Genomic DNA, 9294 nt, shown 5'->3' with positions numbered 1-9294 from the left:
ACCACGATGAGATACTGCCTCACACCCATTAGGATGGTTATTATCCAGAAAACAGAAAGTAACAAGTGTTGGCAAGAAGGGAGAGAAATTGGAATCCTTGGGCACTCTGGGTGGGAATATAAAATGGTGCAGCTGCTGTGGAAAAAGTATGCAGTCTTCAAAAAATTAAAAACATAATTACCATATGACCCAGAAATTCCACTTCTGGGTATATAGCCAAAAGAATTGAAAGCAGGGACTTGAAGAGGTATTTGTAAACTCATATTCACAGCAGCACTATTCACAATAGCTGAAAGGTGGAAACAACCCAAGTGGCCATCAACAGATGAATGCATAAACAAAGTGTGGTGGGTCAATACATACAGTGGAATATTATTCTCACTTAAAAATGAAGGAAATTCTGACACACGCCACAACGTGGATGAACTTTGAGGATATTATTCTAAGTAAAAGAAGCCAGACACAGAAGGACAATTACAGCATGATCCCACTCCAAGGAGGTTTCTAGAATTCATAGAGACAGAGTATAGAATGGTGCTTGCCAGGGGTTGCAGGGAGGGAGGGACGGGGAAGAGTTGTGGAAGATAAGAAAAACAAGACCCATGGCTGTTTCATATCAATGTATGGCAAAAACCACTACAATATTGTAAAGTAATTAGCCTCCAACTAAAATAAGCAAATTTTTAAAAATAATAATAAAATTTAAAAAAAGAAAAGAAAAACAAGAGAGGCGAGATGGTGTTGTCTTAGGCTGGGCTTTCCCAGCAGCAGAGGTGAGACAAGGACTTGAATGCAAGTAGTGTTCCTGGGAGGTAGCCTCAGGGAGCAGGAGAAAGCATCTGGGCAGGGAAAGAATTCCCCTGGGCATATGAGAGCAGATCATGCTGGGGGTTCAGCCCTGGTGGGGACCTCCAGGAGATGGTGGTGGTGTCCCACTGAAGGGATGAGGGAACCAGACCACTTATTCACCAGCTCCCACCTTTGCTGCTTGGGGTGGCGCCCCAGAGGTAGGCTGGCACATCCATGTGGGGCACTATTTCAGCATCTGCTCCAGGGACCCATGAGGGCATCAGAAGGAAGAGACATTCCAGTGGAGACAGGAGCAGAGAGTGCAGTGGGGTGGCTACAGGATGCGAAGGAGGGTCCTTGGGCCATGGGAAGGGCTTTGGTGTGTGCTCTGGGGAGATGTTCTACCAGCTGCCGTGTGGAGAACAGACTGGTAGACAGGAGCTGAAGCAGGGACCCCAGGTAGGAGGGTCTAGGAGAGATAAGAGGCACGCTTGGTCCAGTGGATATGGAGCAAAGCGATCAGATTCCAGGTTATTTTTGACAACACTCTCAGCAACACTTTGGGCAGATTTTGAGGCTTTCTTCTTCCTTTGCTTATCTAAACACAGTCCAGTCCAGCCCCGGATCTGGTGTGGGGTGGGGAGCATGGTCTGCCCTTCCATCGCGCACAGTGCGGCTGGCTGGTGGGGCAGGAAGCAGAGGCTCTAGTAGGGGTGTCCATATGCGTGTGTGACTCTGCTGGACTCTGGCTAGCCTCCCTGGCCAATGGATGGTTGAGGACCTCCACAGACGACAGCAGGGTCTCCCTTTGGCCCCATTCAGGGAAGAGAGCCCCCGATTGGCTGATATCCTTCTGGGCAGGCCCCAGCTCCTGTCTGTCCTAGCCACCTTGCTCTCGGACGTCAAGTCCAGGAACAGCTAAGATTCCCTTCAAAGGTCTCCAAGGGCTGCCTGGGTGAGTGGTCCAGTTTCTTCTTTCCGGGGATGCCCGCCCTGGGCTGAGTCCCATCAGCAGGGATCACACCTGCTGTCACCATCCCCAAGCAGGAAGCTGTCCTGCCTCCAAGTTTCCAGGGGTGAGGGATCTCATGGGATGTGTGCTTTGCTCTCCCAAGAAAGCCCACCTCTCCTCTGGTTTCCAGGATGGTCCTGCAGGGCCCCAAGTCTTCTCCCAAACACACCCTCCGTCCTCTAGGCTCCCTTAAATCCTGGGAGTTACTACCCTACTTGGCTGGGCCTGGAGGTGGAAGGGAATACCCCACACATTCTACAGGACGCTTTGCAGCTCCCACCCACCAGTCTTCCAGGGTGGACTGAGAGTGGACAGGCTGCAAGGGCTAGCAGAGGCAGAGTTGGGGCTATGGTGTCTGCTGAGCCCTGCTTGGGACTGTTTGGTGCCCTCTTGTTGGGGCTCTACTCCACTAGGAATGTCTCTGTCCCACTCATGGCCGTGGTGCCACTCTGGGGGCATTCTGCCTGTTGTATGTGGCTGTGCTGACCCCGTGTGGGTTTGGGTCACTGACTGTGGGTCTGAGTGTCACAGTGGAGGAGGCCTGGAGGGTGGAACTCAGCTGTGGGGGTGAGGCTTCTTGCTCAGCAGCCTCCCACCTGCCATGGCTGGGCGAAGCGTGTGCATTTCTGTGTGTCCCTGTGTCCACGTGTGTGTGCGTCCACAAGTGTGCCTGCCTACTTGTGTCTGTGACTGTGTCTGTGAGTGTAGCGCATACCTGTGAACGCAGGTGCCCATGCGGCTGCGCATATGCACATGTGTGTTTACCTCTGTGTATGTGTGTGTGTCTGTTTGTGTGCATGTCTGAGTGTGTACGTGCTGGGGGGCTCTGCTGAGTCAGTGCTTGTGTTGGGCGGGCAGCACTCCCTGCCAGGCTGTGGCCTCCCCACAGTTGCATAAACACTGGTCCCAGCTCCCCCTTCAAGCAGGGTGGTCCAGCCGGTATCCCTGCGGCCGGTGGGAAGGGATGGGTGGGTGGCAAAGGGCTTGCCTTTGGGTCAGCCTGGTCTCCTCCATACCTCAGGTGCCAGGTCATGTGCCCTGTTTGGCTGGAATGTGGTCTAGGGTCTCTCTATGCCTTTCTTCGCCCATCTGGTCCGAGGCCTTATCTCTGAGGTCTCTGTGAGGTGACAGGAGTATTCATCACTCCAGTCCCGGTCCAGGCAGAACCAGAGGGTCAGTGGGGCAATCAGGGGGCTGGGGAGCCAGGGGCAGAATTCAGCCTCAGGACCCCAGAGCTAAGCAGCCCTCTCTGCTCTGAGGTCTCAGCTCAGCTCTCTGGGGCGCTTGGCAGCCTGCCATGGCTTGCATCTTCTCGCCAGACACCATCTGTAAGGATCTGGGGGCCACCACCGGGATGTGGGGCAGATAGCACTGAATGGGGGGCCAAGAAGATCAGAAATTCAGGCTGGGGCGGAATGAAGTCAGGCAGGGTCTTGAGGAAATCAGGTATCGGAGGAGCCTCTTATCAGGTCACAAGGAGGAAGGAAGTCAAACTGTAGGCATGAGACATTGGACTCTGGGGATCAAAGCACTGCAGCAGAGAGGCTGACAGAAAGCTGATAGAGATCTTAAGAGAAATTGGGTCATGGGGGGTGGGTAGGGTAAAAGGATCTAAGTGAAGGCGTGCTCAAAGTCAGATGTGGGGTGTGGAGAGGAGGTGGCAGAGGAGGGCGGGCAGCAAACGGAAATTGGGCAGCCCTCACCCTGTTCAAGGGGGAGTTGGGGGTGTCAGGCCGGAGTGCTCTAGTATTGTTTCTGAGGTTTTGGGTGGTGAGGAGGGCTTAGGGGAGGGGGCAAGGATGAGCCTGCTTGAGTACTGGGTCAGCCACACCCCAGGGAGCCCAGGCACCTCAGGGAACAGCAGGCAAACCCCAGACCTTGAACCCCCGTGACCCAGCACAGAAGAGCCTCCCTGGGGTTCTCTCAAGCCCCTTCCAGCCAGCCCCAGGCCCGCCCTTGCCCAAGTTTAGGGGTTATTTGTTGCCGCCCTCCCAAAGCCACACAATCCTGGTTTGCCCAAACGCTGACAGAGCACAGCTGGAATGTGGAGTGTGTGTGAGTGTGTACACGAGGCTCCCCAGGGTCGCCCGCCCAACAGGCCCCTCCACTCTCAGTGGCCAGGGCCCAGGTTCCCCATGATGGGGAAGGGCCCCTGCCCGCTGCTCCTCCCCAGCCGGGCTATGGACACCTGAGACTCCACCATTTTCTTCCAATCTCCAGTCTCTTCTTGGGTCTGTGGATCTGGATACCTGGCATCTCCTGAGGCCAAGGCGAGCATGAGAGCCTTTCTGGAGGGCTGGGAATGGGGAAAGGCAGTGGAAGGCTCTGCAGCTCCCAAGGTGGGGTAGACAGTGCTTCCTGGGAAGTCTCACATCTTGGCCAACTTCTTAATTTTTATACTTTGGTCCAGCTGAACATGAGCACCCCTTTTCCCTACCACCCCTCTGCCCCGGGTCTGGAGGCCTGTCTTCTCTCCTCTCAGTACCTCGTCCATCACTCCCCTCCTCATCTCTTTCCTTCTCTCCCATAGTAGGCTTGCTTGGAAGCCACTTAAAGTTGCTCTAGAATGCCATCCTCAGCTCCCAGGCTAACTGGGAGGGGTATTGAGCACCCTGTCCCAAGGGGTGTGCAAGCAGAGGGGAACCAATTCCAATCAGAAAGGCTGCAGAAGGGATTCTTGCTCTGCTGGAGATTGGAAGCACTTGGGTGTTTCCAAGTCCCAGGGTGCAACACATGACGATATGCAAGACTGCTTTCACTGGAGAAAAATAAGGCCCATGTTGCATGTAATCCATGAAACTCAATTCATGCATCTTCAGGGCCTGGGTGTTTTTTGTCAAAGATTACATTCTGCCTTTTTTTTTTTTTTGCCTTAAGAATATTATTTCGTTTATAAACAACGGGGATGGTAACTGGTGGCAGTTGTTTTCCATATCTTAACTTGGCAGAATAAGACCTTACAAGTCCATTTCTGAGTTTTGAGGAAATCTCAGTTTGTTACAGTGAAAAAAATCTCCCCAGATACCCAGAGAGAGGCCCTTGAATGGAACAGGTCCTTTTCAGGTTCAAGGCTCGTTTGAATCGGGTGTTGACTGTGCTGAACTGTGACTAATGGAGACCTGGCCATTTGGGATGGAGTGGGGAGTGGAGGCTTGGCAGGAGCACTGCATGTGCCCTTGGGACAAGCAGGCACTGGTGAGGTTGGGGCTGGGGAGGGTGGAACACACAAGTAAAGATGCCCCAGCTCCCTGCATTGGAATATCTGGGATCCTGAGATTCCAGGTATTCCCAAACTGCTGGATGCCCGTAACTATGTGTGCTTCTGGTGGGAAGTCAGTGTGGTAGTGACCTTGCCTCCCTTGCTGCAGCTCAGGGCTGGGATGGTGGCAGCTGGGGCAGAAAGGCAAACACTGAAGGCCTTCCAGCTGGTGCAGAGCAGCAGTGCTCAGGGCTGAGGGGTGAGAAGGGAAGTTGGGTACATCCAGGGAGCCTCAGGGGGTTCCTCTGCAAGGCCTGGGCCGGGAGCCCTCGAAAGGGTACACACCCAGCCCCCATGGCTCTAGGTGGAGACGGCTTGGGCTGCTAGTAGCCAGCTTCTCCCTCTCTCAGGAGCTCAGGTTCTGTGCATTCCCTTGCCAAAAGGGTGCCTTGGTCTGGAGGGTAGAACTGGAGGTGAGGGACATCCCCAGGCTTGCTGTGGCTCCAGGATCACATGGCAGAGTGACTCTGACTGTCCTGGGCACCTGAGGATCCAGCCGTCAAGTCCTGGACTCAGGGTGGACAGGCCTTGCTCAGCAGGGGCAAAATGGTGAGAGCAGCAAGAGTGACCTTGAAATTCAGTCCCCAGCGCCCCTGGGTTGCCTGCCTTGCCTGGGCTCTTGCCTGGGTCTCCCGTGTGGTCAGAGTCCCCTCCTAGGAGGAGGCCCTGACCCCTGCAGCTGCCTTCCTCCCCTGACTCTCGAAGGGCCCATTTAACTCATCACTGCACAGTGATAACGCATCCACCACTGTGCTCCCTGTGCTTCACTAGTTCACCTTGTAGTGAACTAAGACAATTTCCTGCTGCTGCTGCTGCTGCTGCTAAGTCGCTTCAGTCGTGTCCGACTCTGTGCGACCCCATAGATGGCAGCCCACCGGGCTTCCCCGTCCCTGGGATTCTCCAGGCAAGAACACTGGAGTGGGTTGCCATTTCCTTCTTCAATGCATGAAAGTGAAAAGTGAAAGTGAAGTCACTCAGTCGTGTCCGACTGCTAGCGACCCCATGGACTGCAGCCTAACAGGCTCCTCCGTCCATGGGATTTGCTAGGCAAGAGTACTGGAGTGTGGTGCTATTGCCTTCTCCAAGACAATTCCCTGGCTGGGTCCAACTCAGGCTCTGGCCCAGCTGCTGTGGCCTATGATTTCAGACCTGAGTGAGCAGGGAGGGACCCTGATTCCATTTATCGGTGTGTGCCTGCCAGCCCGACTCCGACCTTAAAGTTGGGCAGGAAGGGGCCTCAGACATCAGAGCCAACATCTGTTCCAGGACAAGTCTGATGAGCTGCTGCTTGCTTGAATACCCCCAGCAACAGGGAGCTCACTCTTAGCTGAGCCCGCTCAGCCAGGCAGGCAGCTCTCTGACGTAGGGTGAAAATCTATCCAGGCCTCTCTAGTTCTCAGAAACTGGGTCCTTAGACGTGTCCCCCATCCCACCTGACCCTTCTGTGACCCACTAGGCTGACCCCAGTCTTGCTATTCTCTAGGCTGACCCCTTGCTCCAGGATGGGCCTTGCCCTTTGTAAAGCTGCTGAGCCGGGGGTCGGGGGGGGGCTCAGTTGTCTTGGGCCCCGAGAATGTCCGAGCACCTGCTCCAGGTGCCATAAGGCAAGGGCTGTTTCTGCACCACAAAGGGCTCTGAGGTCACCTCTGCGGGAGGAGGCCTGGAGGGGTGAATCCAGGCAAGGAAGGCAGTGTTGTGGGAGAGGGGGGGTCCCCTGTAGGTTGCTCTGGGGCTTCTTCTTTGGGCCTCAGTTTCCCTCCTATGTGGGGCTGGAGGTGTGGGAAACTCTACTGTTCTGAGTCCTGGAGAGTCTACTTCTGGAGTCTGAGCTTTGGGCTGGGGGGGTTTGGGGGCAGTCAGGAGCAGGGGTGGGAGGGTGCGGATTGGGGTAGGGGAGGCAACAGTTGCTTTGGAATGGGAGAATAATAAAGCAAGGAATGTCTGAGCTCAGGGTAAAAAATAACCCCCACCCACTGGGCCTCCCACACTGCACATAATGAATTAAGTACAGGGAGGCACGTTTCATGTGGGGGTGCTGGCTGGGGAAGGCTACAAGGCCCCTAATGAGAAACAGGGTCCTGAATGGGCCACTGGGAGCTGGGGGTTCAAGGTCACCTAACCCAACCCCTGGGGGTACTCTCACTCCCCAAAAGCTTCCTCTCAACCTCCCTTTTTCTGCATGGGTGAGGGGCTGGGGGTCCTGCCGCATCTCCACGCTGACCCCTGATACGGGCCTGCACCCCAGTGCTGGCCCTGAATGATCAGTGGGGGAGCTGGTATAGCTGACTTGGATGGATCTTCTCATCTTCGCCCTTCTGTAAGCATTTACTGAGTACTTGCCGCGTAGGTGTCTCCTGCCTGCAGCATGGTGGGGTCAACACTGCCTCCCTGCAGGATGGTGGGGTCAACACTGCCTCCCTGCTGGACCGATCAAATCCATGGAGCCCACCAGCATCCGACCAGCAAGCCCCCAAGCCCCAGGCCACTTCCTGTCTCCAGTCTCCACAGCCTTTCCCCTTGCTCTGCCGATTCCTGTTTCCTGTGGCCTCACCCCCCTCCACTCCTATGTTCCTGGCCCCAGCTCAGTACCACCCCTGGTGCCTTCACCAGGGCTTGGACCTCAGTGGCCCTGGGACCAGCTCTGCCTTTCCAGCCCACCAGTCTGGGGCATTTGACTTTTTTATGGGTCACCTCCCCCTACCTCCTCTCCCTCCCTCCCCAGTAAACTTAATGTTCCCCCAACAAGGTCTACACTCTCCATCTTCATTCATACTGTTCCTTCTGTCTGATGGACCCCTACTCACCTATTCCCCAAGACTGCTTTCTTTAAAAAACACCCCTTTCCAGAGGGGCCCAGGGAACAGTGGGTACGTGAGTAAACTGTCAGCAAAAGGGTAAACGCCCAGGAAGGAAGCTGTAGAGGGTGAAGTCAGGTAGGCATTTCTAAGGCTCCCCAAGGATCCTGGCCTCTCAGCCTCTGCCAGCTTGGAGCAAAGACCCCATTTTATTTTTAAGAAGTCTAATCAGAGCCTTGGAACTTGCAGTCTTCTCCCCCAGCATCCCTTTTCTCCCCCACCCACTGTAATTAAAACCATTGTTTTTCAAGCACATGTTAATTAAAAAGCAAACATGTTTTGCTAAGTAATTTGGAAGCTCTGGTTGTGCAAACCAGAGTCATTCCAGTTTAAAAAAAAAAAAAAATCTCTCACCCAGCTGGCCCCAGTGTCTTGGGAGCTGAGGACCGTTGGGGACACAGTAGCTGCACAGCCCTTTACAGTTTACATTCCCTTGGAGGCCTAGCCAGGGCAGGATGGCCTCAGTGTTTCACAGGTGGCAACACAGTGCGGTCACAGAGGCCCAGAGCTCCTAGCAAGCCCAGCATCCCCAGCCCCCTGCAGATGTGTGCTTTGGGCCCAGGGAGCAATAGTGAGGAGGCTGATGGATACCTGTGCCCTGTCCTGCAGGCAGAGTCTTTGTTTCTGAGCCTCTGCCCAGCTGTGGGACAAGGAGAGGAGGATGCCAGTACGACAGAGCTTCGAGCCCAGCCAGGAAGGCTGGCGGGTGCTGGGCCACGTCCCTCAAGTTTCCAGCACAGCTGGTGCAATGACCACCCAAAACTGGGACAGTAAGTCCCTGAGGTGAGGGCCCAAGGGAAGGAGCAGCCTGATGGGTTAGGGAGCCCTGGACCCTCAGAGCTACCTGCTCCAGCCTCAGCTTCCCCCTCCGTCTGCTGCTGCCCACAAGCGCCCCCATCCTGTAGGGAGCTGGAGCCCCCAGGATGCAGGGTTCAGTGACCTCCAGCCCCTCCTGCTCCCTTTCCCTGGCAGAGATGGGGGCATCTCACCAAGAGGCCCCTCCAAAGCTTGTCACCACTTTACAATCTGCCTGTTGGCCCTCTCAGTTCCGTGGAGCCCTGACAACTGAAAGTTTTCTCTTATGTAGTGTGAGCTCCACGTGCGAGTCTGGACCTACGTGTGTGTCACTGTTCACCAGGGTTCTGTGTGAAGGAGTCTCTCCCTGCTTCCTGAAGGAAATGAATGTCAAGGTCCTGCGCGGATCCGGGTGGGCAGGGGCTGGGGCAGGGACCAAGAAGAATGTCTTATGGAGGGAAGGAACCCCTCCCCCTGGCCACCTCCGGCACTGACCCCGGCATTGTGGGACATGATGGGCCGGCTCATCGCTGGTGCGCGCGCGCGCGCGCGCACACACACACACACACACCCACACACACACA

Source organism: Oryx dammah, unplaced genomic scaffold, assembly GCF_014754425.2.
Source record: "Oryx dammah isolate SB20612 unplaced genomic scaffold, SCBI_Odam_1.1 HiC_scaffold_9, whole genome shotgun sequence".
Lineage (NCBI taxonomy): Eukaryota > Metazoa > Chordata > Mammalia > Artiodactyla > Bovidae > Oryx > Oryx dammah.
This window is presented reverse-complemented; position numbering follows the sequence as displayed.